The following is a 20,079-nucleotide window of genomic DNA, read 5'->3' on the forward strand; positions in this document are numbered from 1 at the left end:
CCTTACCGCCTTTAGTCGGGAGCCTTTAAGGTCAGCTGTTCAAAGACTTACCAAGGCATACTCCTAACTGTGCCACCCAGGCCACATTCCCCAAGAGGGTCAATAAGTATGTCATGAGGGTCTTTTAAATTCAAGCCAATTTCATCTACTAGCACAGCCACTGTGTTCGTTTCCTATTGCTGCTGTGACAAATGACCACAAATTCAAGGCTTTAAAACAACATAAATGTATAATCTTACAGCTCATGAGGTCAGAAGTCTGAAATGGTTCTTTGGATTAAAATCAAAGTGTCGGCAGGGCTGCATTCCTTCTGGAGGCTCTAGAGGAGAATCTGTTTCTTTGCCCTTTCCAGCTTCTGCAGGTGGCCTGCATCCTTTGTTCATGATCCCTTCCTCTAACGTCAAAGAGCATCACTCTGATCTCTGCTTCTTTTACCACAGCTTCTCGGAGTCTCACTCTCCTGCCTCCCTCTCATAAGGACCCTTATGATTACACTGGACCCACTCAGATAATCCAAGATAATCTCCCATCTCAAGATCCTTGACTTAATCACATCTGCACAATCTTTATGCCACATAAGGTAACATATTCACAGACTCCAGGAATTAGGACATGGACATCTTTGGGAAGACATTGTTCTATCCACCACAGTAACCTTAAGAAAAAGAAAGACAAAGCCACATACCTGCCTTAACTGTAAAAGCATCTTTTTCCTCTGGACTTTGAGAGAAACATTTTTCAAACGTAATTTATCCTTCATATTATCCTAAAAAAATAAAAGCAAATTTTAATCCATTGTTTTTCTTCTTCCCTTTTGGTTTGAAAAGTTGGCAAGTCTAGGGCTGCAGAACTAAACCTTGAGCGCTACCATGCAGTCGCCTATTTTTAAGTCTTTTATGGCTACTCAAGCTGGTGTTGCTATGGTATTTTACTCATGACCCAGAAGCAGAGGAAACTGGGTCTGCTCCATACAATTTTTCTATTGATTTTAAATTCAAGATAACTTGGGTATATCTTTGGTTATAGAGGCCTTTCCTGATAAGATGATCTTACAATTCCTTGGTCTATTATTCTCTTGGTAATTTATATAATTTTTACTACCTATAACATGTTGCGGTTAGTAACTCTACCTATCTCCAGGAAGCGAAGTTTGATATGCTACAAAATCTCTGGAAGTGAAGGAGCATTTTATATTTCATTCTTACAATAATGGAACTCAAAGAAATTAAGATTTACTTGTCCCACGCCACATAGTCACCTCCCTAGATAGACTCACACCTTTCTCAAGATAGCATCAGATCTTGAAACAAACTGCAAAATACAGTAAGTTCCCTACATACGAACGAGTTCCACTCTGAGAGCACATTCGTAAGTCCAATTTGTTCGTAAGTCCAACAAAATTAGCCTGGGTACCCAACTAACACAATCGACTATGCAGCACTGTACTGTAATAGGTTTATAATGCACATTTGCATCTTTGAAAGTTCGCAACTTGAAGGTTCGTATGTAGGGGACTTATATACAGTCTGAGATAGTATGAATATTCATCCTGCCTGGTTGATTTTAGACTCGATAAACTCGCATTTTAAGACACACACACTGTGAGGGACACAAAAAATCTGCATATGTGGGTAACATTTATGATGCATCAAAGGGAGTGGGGCTGCTTCACATGGACCACTTCTGGGTCATTGCTCTATGAATCTATCTTTCCTTCTAAGCTCTAACCGCCTGCCAACTTACCCTCCGGCGGTTCATATCCTCAATGAATTTCATCACTTTCTGAGTGGCCAAAATACTCCCTTTCTTCTTGGATATGGTCTTTAGAATATCTTTTTCAAACTCATGCACTTCTCTCTGAACTTCGGTCCATCGAATTTCAGCTTCCTCAATGATAGCCTGGGGGAGTCAGCACAAAGAGAGAGCAGTTGCCAAAAATTCTCAAGGATACAGCTGTCTAAGGAAACACGTATTGGGTGACCTATGTGTGTCTCAATACATAACGTTTCTTCTTAGTCTCAGAAAGATATCCTTAAGATACAAATTAGACAATATGAATGTTGTTATTTAAAACCATGCCTCACAAAAGTTATAGTATCTATATAAAGGCAAAGAACAAACAAGAACAGGGCCTTGAGTATCTCCAGAAATATGCATTTCCATATCTGAAACATTATCATTAAAAATTATAACATCAATATCATACCATATATATGAAAAATATCTGGAAGGCTACATGCCAAAACATTAACCACAGTCACATCTGGAAAGATGGATTAGTAGGGAGGCAAAGAAGCACTTTTACTATATACTTCTGTAATGTAAAAAAAGATGTTATAAATGAATCTATGTACTGATATGGAAAGACATTATTAAGTGAAAAGTATAGTTTACAAAATAATATACCTTTTCATAAAGAAATTCATACACACATAGAAAATAATATGAATCTAGGAGATAAATACAAGAGCCAAATACAAGTCTGTGGTAAGACTGTGGTAAGACTGTGGATGTCTTCAAATGTTCCTCTTTTAGCTTCCCTGTATGTTTAAATTTTGCTACAACAGAGATTGTCTTTAAATAAGAAAATGCAAACACACATATTATTTTAAAGAATAAAATGAGTAGCTGCAGAGCAAGGCATCTTTGTTCAGGCTTTTTCACTGGGCACCAAGGAGCAAAAGCACCTTCCTTCATCAGCCGGCATCTGGCCCCAGCCTCCTCCCTCCGCATCATCTTCACAGGCCAGAATATCCACCCCCCTTAAATGCTACTTTCTATTCATCACTCTCCTGCTCAGTTATCCTCACTGGGGTCCTGATTTCTAAGACACCAAAGAGAAGCCCCTATGCTTGGCTTTCAAGGTCTCACAGCCCTACTCAACCTAATTTCCTACCACATCCCCCAAAGCACCCTCTTCTCTAATCACACCAGCCTCCTCAAGGTCATGGACTTGCCATGTTCATTCCCACCTCCACTTCCTTGTTCATGCCATTCACCTTACCTAGCTAGGGTGCCCTTGTGTTCCTATATCTGAAAAAAATGCCATCAGTCTTCAAGGCCACGCCAAGTCCTACATCCAGCCCCATCTCCTCAACACTGTCTTCTTTGACCACTCTAGCCCACACCGTGATGTTTAATCACAAGGTCTACCACATCCTGAGCTCCTTTAACATGTTAGAATTCAACAATGCATGTTTAGAAAGAGAAAGAAGGAGAGGGGGAAAGGGCAGGAGGGAGGGAGGGAGAGAGGAAGAGAGGGATAGGTTTATACAGTACAGATGGTTCTGTCAATGGAGACGGGAGTCCACTGATCTGTCTCTTTTGAGGAAATGAGTGTGCTTCTGTGTGTGCCTCCATTTAGAAATGGAAAAATTTAGAAATAGAACAGAAGCATCTATTTTTCATACAACATGGCTACCAAATGCAAGCCACCAACTTCCTCCCATGGGCAAATCAACAGTTATGCTTCTTCTCTGGAGGAAAATTGACTGCACTGGTCTCCAACAAGACATGAAGCACAGTCACGGATGTTGCACATGGACGGTGACAAGGGATTTTTCACCCAACTCACTGACTTAAACCTCAAGCCCCTTGTATTATTAGGGAATTAGTCCAAAGTTTTAGAAGGACTTTTTAAAATTTCTCTTTCTTTCCTTCCTTTCTCTCTTTCTTCCTTTCTTTCTTTCTTTCTCTCTCTCTCTCTCTCTCTCTCTCTCTCTCTCTCTCTCTCTCTCTCTTTCTTTCTTTCTTTCTATTTATGGCTGTGTTGGCTCTTCATTGCTGGGCGCAGGCTTCTGTAGTTGCAGAGAGCAGGGGCTATTCTCCATTGCGGTGCATGGGCTTCTCACTGCAGTGGCTTCTCTTGTTGCAGAGCATGGGTTCTAGGCAGGTGGGCTTCAGTAGTTGCGGAGTGTGGGCTCATTAGTTGTGGCTCGCGGGCTCTAGAGCGCAGGCTCAGTAGTTGTGGCACACGGGCTTAGCTGCTCCACAGTACGTGGGATCTTCCCGGACCAGTGTTTGAACCCTTGTCCCTTGCATTGGCAGGCAGATTCTTAACCATTGTGCTACCAGGGAAGCCCAGGAATTACTATAAATTTTAAAGGGCATTTATGGTTATTATGATTATGGGTTTTTTTAAAAAAGAATCCATATCTTAGAGACATAGATTGAAATATTTACAGATAAACAATATGTTTAAGACTCACTTCATAATAGCCCAGTGGCCTATTTCGAGGGGGAAGATGGTAGGGATACGCAGGGAACAAGAGTGGCCATGCGTTGATGACTGTTACGTGTGGGTGTTGAATACATGAGGGTTCACGGTGCTAGCTTCCCCACATTTGTGTATTTTGAAATTTTTCATCTTAAAGAGTTTAAAATTTGATATCTCCTCAAGCGGATGGTAAGCTCCTTAAAGGCAGGTCCTCAATTTATCTTTTCCTACTTGTGTTTCTCTCAAAGCACCAACCATTACATGAACATACTACAGGTACTTCTCACTGAGGCAGAGGCGGGGAGCCCAGGGAGGAGGCCTGCAGGAAGGTATACCTCGTGATGCTGCAGGTCTCTCTCAGCGTTTGCCCTCATGTGTCTTATTTCATCCTTTGTGTCTTCCAGCTCTTTTTGCACAAGCTCACATTTTTGGTCCACGCTGAGGCCTGGCACACGTTCCAGACCTACACGGGATTTGGATTTACGCCTGCCTCGTAACTATAACACAAGAAAAACAAAGCCATTGTCAAGGAGGAATTGGTAATAAAGCAGCCTAAGGTGGTCATCAAAATGACCACTCAGACCTGCTAGAAATCATTCTGAATGACAGCCAGAGAGAACCAAGTCAATGTGAAAGAATTCTGGATATTGGGGCTGAGGTGATGTTCATTTCGCAAGTCAACCTAAGGCACTGTGCCAAATACTTCAAAGGCCTATGCGTGACAGGGAACTGAAAATAAATAAGGGAAAGTGTCTTGACGGTGGGAAAACCGTGAACCTCCTATAGACTAGCATTCAAGTCAGTGTCAGAGAAAGCCCAGTGCTCAGGGCTTCCCAAACTGAACACAGAAGAGAAATTGCATCAGGGGCCACGGTGTTCAGCAAAAAACAAATAGACAAGAATTTTGGATTTCCTAGGCATTGAAACCAAAGGTCAAAAGCAGGTGGCCCAGGGAATGTGTGGACCTGAAGATGACATTGTTTGCTCCTCAAAAAAATAGACCTGTACACAGTTTAAAATTAAAAAAAAACATTAATTACCCACATTTGAAAATCAAAGGCTTCCACCAAAATAATCCAGATTTCCAGCTTCTCTTGAAAAAAATCAGCTGCTCTGGCAACACCAGGTCATCTGGCTAGCCCTTTTAGATGAGGGAGGAACTCTCCAGCGCCCACACCAGGCCCATCTTCACTCCTTTATGTGGCTGGCCAGGCCTTGTACACATTTGGGTCCCCCAATTGAAGGGAGTTATTTCAAATAAACTAAGATATTCTGTGAGAGTCAATCCGCTGGGAGTTGGACCTGATTCCCTTCACACTCATTGGAAAGAGAAACCTTGGAGGGGAAGGAAGAATCAAAAGAAGAACAGGGAGAAAGTCACATGCCACTTGGCCAAGATGGAACACCAAAGACAGAGAACAAACACCATGTGCATCTAAAGGGACAAGCAGAATAAAAGAATTCTTAGATCTCCCTTGCGTACCTGTGCAATTTCTGCTCCTGATATTTTAATTTCGGATAATCGTGGAGGTCGCTGGTCCCTGGGCTCCAATTTATTGTAATATTTTTCAAACATCTCTGTCTCAGTTTTGAGAGCAGAGTTCCCATAGCTGCAAGACAGAGGATGCCTGAGTTAGTTCCACCAGTAGGAGTTTAAACCCCAAATAACTAGTATTTAACACTTACTAGCTTTGTACAACCTTCTGCAAGATACTTAACCTCTTGGTGCCTCACTTTCCTCATCTGTAAAATGGAAATAATAACAGCACCTATCTTTGAGGGTTGTGATGAGGAATGCAAAGACTTTGGGAAAGTGCCTGGCCCACAGTAAATACTATTTAAGTATTCTATATATTTTTAAAATACATCTAATGAGCCACAAAATTCAGAGCACTGGGATTACAGGCATACCTTGGGGATATTCCGGGTTCAGTTCCAGACCACCACAACAAATATTGCAATAAAGTGAGTCATATAAATTGTTTTGTTTTCCAATGCATATAAAGTTATGTTTGTATTATAGTGTAGTCTACTAAGTGTGCAATAGCATTATGTCTAAAAAAAAAGTTCATACCTTAATTTAAAAATACTTTATTGCTAAAAAGCTAACCATCATCTGAGCCTTCAGCGAGTCCTAATTTTTGCAATGGTAACATCAAAAATCACTGATCACAAATCACCATAACAAACATAATAATAATGAAAAAGTTTGAAATATTGCAAGAATTACCAAAATACGACAGAGACATGACGTGAACAAATGCTTTTGGAAAAAATGGCACCAAGAGACTTGCTCAATGTAGGGATGCCACAAACCTTCATTCTGTAAAAAACACAATATCTGCAAAGTGCAATAAAGCAAAATGCAATACAATGAGATATGCCTATATATTTTAAATTGCTACAAGTTTCTTCTTCAAGTATCTTCTAACCCATTTGTGAGTTTCCTTCTGAATTACTACTGAATTCTTGAAATTACACACATCCACAATCTTCAGAGGTTTTCTTTGGTTTATATTTCTTAGCTCTTTTATTTCCAGCATGCAATGGATGAAGTATCCACTAGAATTCTATTATAAATGGTGGACAAGCTTTGAATAGATGTTTTTTAAACAACGAGAGATGATAAACCTAGTTTATCCTGGATATGCCAAGATTATGACCCTTTTAATTTATATAACATACATGTAAGTTGTATATGAGTGTGTATAATACACATACGTATGTAAATGTATATATGAGAGAGAGCAGCTTTGATATTTTCATGTATTATTGAGTTGAATATCTGTTTATTGAGCTGAAAATCCTGTTTGGCTGAATTTTAAGATTAGTGGAAAAGGCTCACCAGAAAAGCACAATATAGCAAAGCATCTTTCTTTTTCAGTATATGTCATGTTCCCAGTGCAGGCTGGGGAGTTACACCTGAGTCTTAATCTTGGCACTACCACTGACTAGCTGTGTGACCATAGGAAAGTGACTTAATTTCTGTGTCTGTTTCCTCACCAACGTTCTATGATTATTGTGCCTTTATATAACGTCATATAGGCAAAATACTTGGCACATAATAAGCACGCAAAAGACTGTAGCTCTTTTAGTAATAATACCTCAGTTCTGACCTAAACTATTTATAAATATATTGAAGTAACACCCATTCAGCTGCCAGGCCAGGATATTCTGTGTGAGACCAGTAAATTGTACAATTAACCTCAACGATAACATGGAATCTGGATATCCAATTTACTTGCTATAGTAGATATTAAAATAGACTGCTAAAAATACAGAATATTGAGCTAGTCCTTCTTTGCCGTCCACCTCCATGCTCATGCTCTGGTTCAGGTATAAGTTGCCTTATACTAAAAACATCTCAATAGCTTCCTCTCTATTTGCTGCCACATTAATTTTATCACAGAATCTTAGCAATGGAAAGGGGCTTAGAGGTCACCGGGTCCAAGCTGCCGCCACTCTGTAGAGGAACGGCGGCTAAGCACACAGTGGGGCACCAGACAGACCCACCAGGCTGAAGCTCTGACTTCACCAATTATCCTCTGGGCTTCGCACCACCTTCTGTTCTGGCGCTATCAATGGCTTGTTAGCGCCATGGCGGTGGAAACACGGGAATAAAGAGCAAAGGTAAGCGCCTTCCCCACTTTGAGGGTGTCAGTTTCCTGTGTTCCATGCGGACCTGGAGCATCTCGGTGCTGGACCAAGCTCGGAGCCCACACGCTGAGGAGGGACCGCCCCCAGAAGGCGGCGGGCTGGTACCTGAGCTCTTCCACCAGCCCGCACAGCTGGATAACAGGCAGCTCGCTCTCATCCTGGGCTTGCACCTCGGAGGCAGAGGTCTCAGAGTCCTCGTCCCTCATCACTGCCCAAGCTACCCTGGTCAACGCCCCTTGTCAGTGCCGAGTGTGGCCAAGAGCGCCGGGTGCTAGCGGCCACGCGTCCCTCGGGCTGCGGCCTAGCAGTGCGTTGCCAGGGCGACCCGACGCCTGCGTGGAGGGGCGGGGCTTCCTGAGGCCCCGCCCAGCGCTCCCGCCCAGCCCCGCGCTGACCCGAGCGAGGTCACTGGGCTGAATGAGACACCTAAGCGCGTTCGCTGTTTACTTTCTCAACAATAATTCTTAAAATGATGATAATAACAGCTACTGTTTGCTCAGCACTTAGTATGCCCTTGGCACCGTGTTAAGCATAGTTTATGAAAATCCTTGCAACAACCTTGTAATAGTATCTATTCTCTTTTTCCAAGCTGGGAAACTGAGACCCAGGAAGTTCATTCGATTTGTCTGAGTGTCTTCCTTCTTCCACCTCACTCTGAGGCCTCTATTCTGTTCACCATCTGGCACTTCATACATACTCACTGCAGTTTCTCTCGAATACTAATAACCTGCATTCCTGGAAGGAAAAAACTTGGCTGACTATTAAATGGGTATAAATTCGAAACATTTCTAAATAGGTATTGATCGTGCATTATGCCCTGAGTATCGTGGGGGAATGTATGGAGCAGACCATTCCAGCCCTCAAGGAGCTTCTAGGTAAATGAAGAGATAGCCCCTAAACCAGCTGTTGCAACCTGGAGTGACGGTGGTGACAGCGTTGTGCCTCACCCCGTTTTACAGTCATCAACTCATTTAATCCTCAAAACAGTTTTATGACATTGGTATTATTGTCTTCCTCTTACAGATCAGGAGACTGAGGAATATGGTAGCTTAGATGAGTTGCCCACGGCCACCCAGCAATGGAGTCGTGCTCCAGCTAAACTCAAATCCGTGCTGCCGAATTCTGCGCCAATGTAGGATGATCGGTGAGGCAGCAGGGTTGCTGTCTGTCTGCTCCCATCAGGATGGAAGAGGACAGCGAGCAGGGAGGGCAGACTTCTTGGAGGGAGGGTGGGCCTGGACGTAGTCAGCAAGCAAACTGTGATAAACTGCTTAGAATGAGGGTCAGCCATTCCCTGCCCACCCCACCCCCACCCCCCAAGAGACATGTATTGGCATCAACACATAGTCACTGAAATCCAAAGAAGAACTTTTGTTTTGCTGCTTAGGATGCAGGAGTTTAGGGCCAGAGGAGACTTACTAGAGATGATAGCAGAGAAACTGAGCCCTGCCACCACCTTCTCTCTGCAGGCAGGCCTCTTGGGATGGGCTCTGGGAGCAATGCTTAATACGCTCATATATCACGTGAGACAAACAGGTGCCAGCCCTAAGGGGGCCCAAAGCAAGAGAGAGCTCTGCAGCAGGTCAGGCTATGGTGCAAACAGCCCTGTCAGTTGGGCTATGTGAAACAGCAGGCCCTATGGTATTGGAGGTTTTAGTCGTGGGGAAAGCATGAAGCTTAAAGCAAGATTCAGTGGGGGAATTACAGGACCTGGGCTTTTGGAACAAGACTGATCAGGCAATCTACAGCAGGAATTTTCATGCCTTCTGAGAAACAGCTCCTGGCCTGTTACTAGACCCCGGTAGGGACAGAATACTTGACTATGCATCCAGTCCTGCCCATCTTGAGCCGGGTTCTGTTGGAACCACCAAGCCATAAAGGTCGACAGGCCTGGGGAGGTAGTGCCAGGGCTCTAAAAGACGTGGGGGAAGGGGTTCCTTAGAGGTGGGGGAGTGAGGAGCAGAGTGTTTTAGTGGCCCAGGGTTCCAGCTCTGACTTGGCAACTGGCCACTTGACTGGGATCACTCACTCAATGCTCTTGTCCCTCAATTTCTACCTCTGTGAAATGAGGATGACGCATTTTAAGTGACTACCCTATACATCTTACAAGCTTCCTCTTGGGCTCGAATGGGATGGAGGAAGAGAAAGCAGGAGTTTGCAAAGTAGGATGCCAAGATGGGAACCCCAGCACCTCCTCCGTCTTTAAGAGCCACTGCCTGGGTTTGCAAGCAATCCATAGTAGATTTCTATGAGAAAAACTGACTCTGCTTGCAAATTATAAATAATAATGATAATGATCATTGCCATTGTTGTTTCTTAATATGTTTATTACCAATTAGGTCATATTAGTATTGCTTAATAAAAACACAATTACTGTTTCAGTTACTGTTTATTGAACAGTAATAAAGAAGATATCACAATTATAAAGCAAGAAGAGAATGCTTTGAAAAATGACCAGAGTGAAAACTTGCCACTGGACAGCCAGGGAAGTCCCCCAAGTACCTTTTTAACCCCCATTTTACTGATGTGGAGACTGAGGTTCAGAGACGTTTAGCAACTTGCCCAAGGTCATGTAGCTTTTCTGGGTGGGGCTGAGATTTAAACCCAGGTTCATGCCCCTCTGCTCGGTTCCCTCATCATTTTTGCCTCATTGGAGCAGCAGTTCTCAACAAGGAGTGGGGAGGGATCTATTTTGCACACACACCACCCCCCCACCGTCCACCAGACGACATTCTGCAATTTCTGGAGACATTTTTGTCTGTTATAACTGAGAAGGATACTCTTGACTTCTAGAAGGTAGAAGCCAGAGACAGTGCTTGTATTAGTTTCCCAAGGCTGCCATAACAAATCTCCACAAACAAATGGCTTAAGACAGCAGAAATTTGTTGTCTCACAATTTTGGAGGCTAGAAGTCCAAAATCAAGGTGTTGTCAAGGCCATACTCCCTCCAAAGGCTCTAGGGAAGAATCCTTCCTGGCCTCTGATGGCTCCCAGCAATCCTTGGTGTTCCTTGCCCTGTAGCTCTATCACTCCAGTCTCCTTCTCCATCTCTACATGGCCTTCTTCCCTAGGTCTGGTGTGGCCTCTCCTCTTTCCATAAGGATACCCGTCATTAGATTCAGGGTCAACCCTAAAACCAAGGTGATTTCATCTCAAAACCCTTAACTATTTCCATCTGCAAAGATCCTTATTTCAAACAAGGTCACATTCTGAGGTTCAAGATGGACATGAATCTTCAGGGATGCTTTTCAACCCACTGCACTGTTAAACACCTTCAAGGCACCGGACAATCTCCCACAACAAATATGTATATCAAAATATCAGTAGTGCTGAGGTTGGGGAACCCTGCTTCAGAGAGAGGCATTTCTTCTCTGGGAAGCAAGGAAGGTGTGTCTCTGCTCATCCAGACAGCTACAAACAAAAAGGGTCTCAGAGTGGCTTGAAGTCCAGAGGCCACCCTCGCCCTCCATTTTTCTGGGACCACTGCTTCCCATAGCCTCCAGTATCTCCATGTGGATGCTGCCCCCTGCCTGGCATTTTTGTAGCACTCTGCACTATGACTTAAGAATCGCATGATCAGATCCACCCAAGGTATTAAGCTTCAACCATAAATGAGAAGTGTCGGCCTCTTCTTCCCCCAAAAGAAAGATGCCCAAAAATCAAACAAAGGAACTTGGGCTCATGGGCAAGTGATATTTGTATGTTATGGGAAAGGGACTAGCCCTTCAAGGTAGACCATCATCTGTCTGATGGCTGCCAGAGCACTTTCCTCCATTCTTTCAACAAATATTTGCTGAGCCCTACTATGTGCTTGGCCCTGGGGATGCAGCAGCAAGCAGTAAGGCTGGTGTGTCTGCTCAGATGGAGCTGCCAGTCTAACGTAAACAATTACAGTCCAGTGGAGGAGTGCTATCACAGGGAAGTACAAGGTACCCAAATTTCAAGGGGTCCTGGAAGGCTTCCTGGAGCAAGTGAGGCCTAACCTGAGACTTGAAGACTGAGTAGGACTCAAATCCAGGTGAGTCAGACTCATTAGTCCAAACTCAAGTACAACATTAGCCCCCCAAGTGAAGATCAGAAGAAGAGTAGTTTGGGAGAAGAGAGAGCTTATGCAAAGGCCCAAAGAGGAGGGCGAACACATTTGGGGAATTGAAGGATGGTCATCTATATTTCACCCCTTTAGACGAAAGTAGGGAAGGTCATTACTAATATGAACCCTCTGGTTTTCCTCCAGAAAATCAGAATCAGAGGAGTGGGGCTAAAGGCCAGGAGCCATAGTCAACATCACTTGTGTCTCCTGCTTCCTCTGGATCATAGAGGAGCAAAGGGGTTAAGATCCTGGGCTGTGGGACCAACACAGCCTGAGTTCAAATCCCAACCACCCCAACCACCTATGAGTTGTGTGACTTGGAGCAAGCCACCTCACTGAGCGTCATTCCTCACAACCACAGTGCTGCCCCCGTGAGGGGTGTGTGTGTGTGTGTGTGTGTATACATGTGCACATGTGCACGTGCGCAACTGAGGGGGCCATGAGACCACTCCCGTAAGAGCTTACCGCACAGCTTGACACGCAAGAAGACCCCAGGCCTCGGGGCCTGCTTCTTTCTCGTATTTGGCTGTGAACCCAGGCCCAGCCTCGTCCTGCATCCAGTTTCCAGAGACGCTCTCTGGGCTGAGATGAGATGAGGGATGCAGGAAGCGGGAAAAGAAAACAGGCCCTCTCTTAGGATATTCTTTTTTTTTTTTAAGCAAACATAATTAAAGAATGACAGGAAAATGTGCACAAATCATAAATATATAACTTGACAAAATTTCGAAGACTGAGCATACTCATGTAACCAGCACATGGCTGAAGAAACAGAACATTACCCAGAAGCACCCCCAGCCCCGCCAAATACTCCCCTTCTGTCACCATCACCTCCAAGAGCAGCCACGACTCTGACTTCTGAAGCAGACATCAGCATTGCCTGCTCTTCTATTTACACAAATGGAATCACGCAGCCCATACTCCTTTGTGTCTGGCTTCCTTCCCTCACCATCCTGTTGACGAGAGTCATCCACACTGAAGGGAGCAGTTATAGATCACTCATTACTGTGGCTCTGCAGTATTCCATTGTGTTTATCCATTTCACTGTGGATGAGCTTTTGGGGAGGTTCCAGTATGAGGCTGTTGTAATACGCACCCCTAGAACATTCTAGTAAATGTCTTCTGGAGAATATATGCACGCATTTATGTTAAGTACGCACTCAGGAGTGCAACTGCTGGGTCATAGTGTGTTCAGCATTAGTAAATATTGCCAGTTTTCCAGAGTGATTGTACCAGGTGTTCACTTTTTAAAACAATCAGTGACATAGGGCACTGCGCCTTCCTGCCCCAGTGGTCAGTCGTTTGTTCACACACAGTTATGAAGCCTGGGTCTGTGCCGGACACTGGATGAGCTATTGGAATGCCAGGGTGGAAAGGCCATGGGCTAGTCTTGGCCCTGTGCCCTGAGGTCTGTTCCTTCCCCTTCTTCTTCTGTGTGTGTGGGGGGGTGGGGGGGTGAAATGAGCCCTTTGGGCTGCATTTCCCAGGCTCCTGGGTCAGCTGGAGGGCACTGGCTGGAGCCCAGCGGGCAGGTGAAAGGAAGAAGCTTGGGATATGGGGTGAGGGGATGGGTGTGGGAGGATGGGATTCTCCTCTCTCTCTGCCTAGGGCAACACCTCTGGTTGTGGCCACCGCATCTCTTCCACAGCTCCCAGAGGACAGGCCAGTCATGGTTACAGCTTCTGCAAGTGACCCTGGCCCCGGGCTCCAGTGATAGCACCTGCTCCCCTTGCCCCTCCAGCTGAGGGGTGGCAGTAACTTCCAACTCTCAGTGCCTCGTTACTCTTCCACCACATGTGTATCTAATTCTCTGCACTCATGCCCTCTTCATCCCTATATATTTCAGTGTGTGTTTCCTAAAAGCTGGGTCATTATCTTATAAGATAATGTTAAGACATTAACATTGATTTCATATTGCTATCTAATATAGAGATCTTATTTAAATTTTGTCAGTTTTCTCACTAACGTCTTTTTTAAAATTAATTAGCTTATTTATGTATATGTTTATATTTATTTTTATTTTTGGCTGCATTGGGTCTTCATTGCTGTGCGCGGGTTTTTTCTAGTTGTGGAGAGCGGGGGCTACTCTTCATTGTGATGTGCGGGCTTCTCAGTGCAGTGGCTTCTCTTGTGGTAGAGCTCGGGCTCTAGGCACGTGGGCTTCAGTAGTTGTGGTACACAGACTTAGTTGTTCCTCGGCATGTGGAGTCTTCCTGGACCAGGGCTTGAACCCATGTCCCCTTCATTGGCAGGTGAATTCTTAACCACTACGCCACCTGGGAAGTCCACTAACGTCTTTTTTAGTAAAATAAAAACATGAATTCTTCTGGTCCAGAACTGCATTTAGTGGTCATGTGTTTTCAGTTTCCTTTAATCTGGAACAGTTCCTTAATCTTTGTCTTTTGTGATCTTGACATTTGTAAAGAGTCAAGGCCAGTTATTCTGAACTGCGCTCCTCGATATGGGCTTGTCTGGTGTTTCCCCATGATTAGATTTAGGTTCTAGATATTGGGCAGGAAAATCACTGAAATGATATGTCATTCTCAGTGCAACGTGTCAGGAGGCATTTGGTATCATGTGATTTTCACTTTGATCACTTGTCTAAGGTGGTGCCTGTCAGGTTTCTCTGCTGTAAGGTTACTGTAAGGTTTTCTCTTTGTCCTTTATAAGTGTCTTGTGAAGAGATACTTTTAGTCTGTAGATATTCTGTTTCTCATCATACTCTCACCCACCATCATTGGTGATTCTTGCCTGAATAAATTATTACAATGACAGCTGCCAAATGGTGATATTTCTAATTTCAGGATTCCTTTTACACTTATTAGTCGAGATTCTGCTTTATTTATTTGTATCTGTGTGGACTCATGAATTCTTATTTTATTCCATGATTTGTAATCTCTTACTATCAGTATTTAATTTAATGCTCAAATTATCCCAAATTTGGCCAGTGGGAGCCCCTTCAAGCTGGTTCCTTCACCCTTTTGATGTGTCCCCACCATTTTTTGTGTGTGCTTGCTTAGTTTCTGGCAAACTAGATGTTCGTCTACATTTCCTTTACCCAAATCTAGGATCAGCCATTTCTCCAAACAGCCTTTAGAAGAGAATTGATACTTCAATTTTTAAAAGGAGGAAGGAGAGGAACAAGGAAAAGGAAGAGGAGGGGAAATGTCCAAGAAGCAGGGGATGAGGGGTTGCACATATTGTAGTCTGTGTTTGTGTTTACATTTAACAGATCAATAGTTTCAAAAAAAATAGCTTGCAAATATAATTGTACTTCACTTAAGACGGTTACACCAAAAGTCTACACTTGTGGTTCTTCCTGAATATGGGTCCAAATTACCTCTCTGCCTCCCCAGTGCACTCCCTAATAGCCCTCTACTATGGTGCTCAAGTGAGGAGGAAGAGGGAATTCCACAGTGTGATGGTGAATCTCAGAGAGCTCACCTCTGGCTTCTTTGAACCCTGACCTTGACTCTCTCCCCCCTCAGAGTAGCTTTGTTAATATCCGTTTTCTATCTTGATATATTGGGGTTTTACTCGGTTTTATTTGGGGAAGTTTTAGGACAGTGGGGTGGGGAAGGTGGTTAAGAAGAGCCAGACTGGTCCAGTGGTTAGGACTCTGCCCTCCCACTGCAGGGGGCACGGGTTCCTGATCAGGGAACTAGGATCTGGCATGCCCCGTGGCACGGCCAGAAAAAAAAAGAAGAAGAAGAAGAAGAAGAGTTAGACTACCTGATTTCAAATCCTGGCTCTGCAAGTGACACTATCTATGCCTCCGTTTCCTCATCTGTAAAATGGGCATGTACCACCCTCAGAGGATTTTGGAGAGGGTGGCACCATTGAAGGTATGTCAAGCACGAGGAACAGCAGCTGGCAAAGGAGAATATTATTACACATGATGCTGGTGGTTGCCATGACTTCACACAGAGGCTGCTGCCTTTAGAGACACCTTCCCATTTTTATATTCTCTGCCCTCAAGGATTGGTGCTCACAAACTATCCCTCATGGCCCAGGCCTGGAAGATCTCCACTCTGATCTCTCTTCATCCCTGGGTACCTGCAGGCAGTTGTGCATCAGTCAGGACCCTTTCCAGTGCAAGTGACAGAATCCCAACTCCTACCAGGTTACACAAAACAAAATGCATTCGCTGCAAGGGTGCTTCCTGAACTTTCAGGCATGGCTGGATCCAAGGACACAATTATGCCATCAGGATACCAATCCCCTCCATCTCTTCTGGCCTCCCTTTTCCTCTTTGTTGGCTTTGTTCTGAAGTTTCGCTCATCTTCTGTGGCAGCAAGATGATCAATGGCACCAAGTTCACAGCCTACCAGCTGAGCAATCCCAGCAGAGAGAGCCTTTCCCCAGTAGCTCCATCTAAGCTCCAGGGCTGATGACTATTGATCTGCTTGCATCACATGCTGTGCTACATCTTTTCTATTTGCCCTTCCATAGCCCCTCCCCACCCTTTCCATCCCCTTCTGTGCCTTGGGGGGCTGACCCATGTAGCCTATAAAATCAGGCTCTCCTGCCTTCTGGGTTTGGGTTGGGTTCAACACATCGAAGGCACAGGCAGGAGACTGGAGGGCATGGAGAGGGTAGAGTCAGGGCGTGTATTTTCAAGCTCCCTCCCTTCCAGGTCAGCATGGGCTATCTATCTGTCTACACTGAAGGTCCCAGCTTCTGCCAGGGTGTCTGCTTCATACAGCACCATTGGTCCTGAGCCCAGTAATCACTCCCTCTCCTTGCCCCTCACGCTAGGGGAGATGACAGTTCCCTGCTGAGACAGGTCCGGCACCAGTTCTTGCTGGTTTCCCTACATCCTGCCTTCACCTTTATAAAAAGAACTTTGTTTACACTCTCCTCAGTGACCCAGCTGAATGTGTCACCTGTGTCCTGCTGATGCACACGTGAGGTCTGTCCTAAGCAACCACAAAAGGGACAGACGGTGTGCCAAAGATGTGGGTGTCAAAAAGCTTTGTAAACCTCAAAGCCTCAGACCACATTGGGGGTGTCAGTCTGTAAGTAAGGATGCTCTTAGTCTTGCTTTCAACCTCCATCCTCTGACTTCCACTGAGCCATGGGATGAGGAGGGGAACTGGATTTGGAGTCCAAAGCCAGCCGCCCCCCATTCCTCTTAAATCTCCCACTAGCTGTGTGACCTGAACAAGTTACTCAGTGTCTCTGAGCCTCCCTTGAGGTAAGGAGACATTGCCCGCCTCCCCCAACAGTTGCTTACTGAACTGATGGCTGTGGGAGGGATTGCTGACGTCTGGAGTTCTCCACTCTGTGTGTTGTGGGGTCTCAGGACTTCTGGGGTACCCACAGCTACCTCCTTCCTTCTCACTTGTGGTTCTATTTGTTTCCATTTTGGCCACAGAGGATCTCAGTCCTCTGCCAGCCACTCTCTGCATAACCTCAGAGGTAACCTCCTGTACCACTCATCTCCTCCCCTATCCCATAGCCAGGATGCTATAAGGATCAAAGTGATAACATCTGTTTATGGTCTCTCTGTGCCACTCCCACCACAGAAGACCATAGCTTCTTGAGGGCAGGGATACCATCTGTTTGGTCCACTGTTGTACTCTCGTGTCTACGAGAGACCAGCACAGACCAAGTGCTCAACAAACGGGAATTGAGGAAGACCAGCCGTTGTTTTACTTGTATGTGTTAAAAAACAAAACAAAAAATTGTAACACAAGTTTACCAAAATTGCCCACTTGGTCAGCCTGGTGAGAATAACATTTCCTACTTCACAGGCTTGTTGTGAGACTGACATGAGATCATGAACATGAAGCACTCGGCGCAGGGCGCGGCCAGGAGCACATGCCCCATCAACGCTGGGTGGATTCATAAGCTCAGAGATTAGCGTTGTCTGATGGTCCTTCTGTTCCTGCCAGCCTGGCATTATTGGATTTCAAGAGGTGGACCATTGTCTTGGGGACAGAGATGTCTTTCTGTTTCCTTCTCAAGGAGGGACACTGTGGCAGATAACGGGGCAAAGAGAGGCTATGGGCCAGGCTGAGAGGACATTGCACCCAGCTACCAACATGCCCCTCAGATAAGTGGTCTAATCTCTCTAGGCCTCAGTCTCCTCATCTGGAAAATGGGCATATTTACACCAGTTCCTTCTAGCTCACAAGTGGTCCCAAAGGCCAAATAAGAAAGTGACTATACCTAAAAGCTCTTTTAAATAAAAAGTCACTAATGAAGCACAGTGGATGACAAAAACTTTTCACTATCACAAACTCACACCCCACAGGCCCAATGGGTCCCCAGACCTCCATTTTAAGGCTCTTTCCCAGTTCCCCTCTATCCCCTCCTCTTCATCCTTTGCTCTAATCAATGAACCTTGCACAACCCCTACCCACCCCCCAACCCCAGGCTGGCTCTAAGAGCGCCCTGTGCAAAGGCCCGGATTGAAATGGTCCCTTGTTTCTATTGATTTGGAAAGGATTCCTCCTTTAGGACGGCTGAAACAGGGCTCTCTGTAGGCTCCAGCCCCAGGGGCAGCTCACAGGGAAGAAGAGGAGGGAGCGATCTCCACCCCTCCTGAACAGTGAGTCACTCTGTCAGCATGCCTATCTGATGTCATAGCTGGTTCTACCAGATGCCCCTGGAGCTGGGCCCCGCCTGTGCCAACCCAGAACCCTCACTCTCCTCCTGGGTCGAAAGCCAGAGACGCATGCCAGCCAGAGATGCATGCCAGCCAGAACCACCAAGACCCCAGAACCCCATTCTACTCTAAAATCTTTCAGACTATCACAGTCAAACTATTCTTACTGAATGACATGGAGGAAAAAGAGAACGTTTTCTCTGCCCCCCTGCCCTCCATCTCAATCCACGCCCCAAAGGAAACCACTATTAACAGCTTGGTGTGGAACATCCAAGACGCTGTATAATGCATACTCAAGTTTATTCATTAGGACTTTTTTTTTAATTTACAATGTCCTGTTAGTATCTGATGTCCAGCAAAGTGATTCTGTTGTGCATATACATATGTATATTCTTTTTCACATTTTTTCTGTTATAGTTTATGACAAGATATTGAATATTCTTCCTTATGCTCTATAGCAGGACATTGTTGTTTATTTTATATCATTAAGAATTTATTTTTTGGAGCAGTTTTAGTTTGCAGCAAAACTGAGGGGAAAGTACAGAGATTTCCAATATACTTCCTGCCCTTACACCTGCACAGCCTCCCTCACTACCAACGTCCCCCACCTGATGGTGCATTTGTTACAATGGATGAAGCTACATAAGTCTGTAGTTTATATTATAGTTTACTTTTGGTGTCGTGTATCCTATGAATTTGAACAAAATATACAAGTATCCATCATGATAGTATCATACAGAGTGTTTCCACAACCCTGAAAAGCCTCTGTGCTCTGCCTATTCACCCCTCCCTCCATCTCCAACCCTTGGCAACCACCCCTTTTACTGTATCCATAGTGTTGCACCTTCCAGAATGTCTTATTGGTGGAATCCTATAGTATGGAGCCTTTTCAGATTGATTTCTTTCACTTAGTAATATGCATTTAAAGTTCCTCCATAACTTTTCATGGCTTGATCACTCATGTCTTTTTATTAGTTTTCTTTTCTTTTTTTTTTAAATTAATTTATTATTTTTGGGGGTACACCAAGTTCAATCATCTGTTTTTATACACATATCCCCATATTCCCTCCCTCGATTCCCCCCCACCCTCCCTCAAGTCCCCCCCACCCTCCCCGTCCCAGTCCTCTAAGGCATCTTCCATCCTCGAGTTGGACTCCCTTTGTTATGCAACAACTTCCCACTGGATATCTATTAAACAGTTGGTAGTATATAAATGTCTGTGCTACTCTCTCGCTTTGTCTCAGCTTCCCCTTCACCCCCCGCCCCCCCCCCAAACCTCGAGTTCTCCAGTCCATTCTCTGTATCTGTGTCCTTGTTCTTGTCACTGAGTTCATCAGTACCATTTTTAGATTCCGTATATGTGAGTTAGCATACAATATTTGTCTTTCTCTTTCTGACTTACTTCACTCTGCATGACAGACTCTAGGTCTATCCACCTCATTACATATAGCTCCATCTCATCCCTTTTTATAGCTGAGTAATATTCCATTGTATATACATGCCACA

At 44.7% G+C, this 20,079-nt stretch overlaps 1 pseudogene; it reads right to left on the bottom strand.

Moving 5' to 3' along the window:
- Positions 1–20,079, bottom strand: part of LOC130838901 (coiled-coil domain-containing protein 113-like) — a 47,016-nt pseudogene that overhangs the window by 18,536 nt on the left and 8,401 nt on the right.

Source organism: Hippopotamus amphibius, chromosome 16, assembly GCF_030028045.1.
Source record: "Hippopotamus amphibius kiboko isolate mHipAmp2 chromosome 16, mHipAmp2.hap2, whole genome shotgun sequence".
Taxonomy (NCBI): domain Eukaryota; kingdom Metazoa; phylum Chordata; class Mammalia; order Artiodactyla; family Hippopotamidae; genus Hippopotamus; species Hippopotamus amphibius.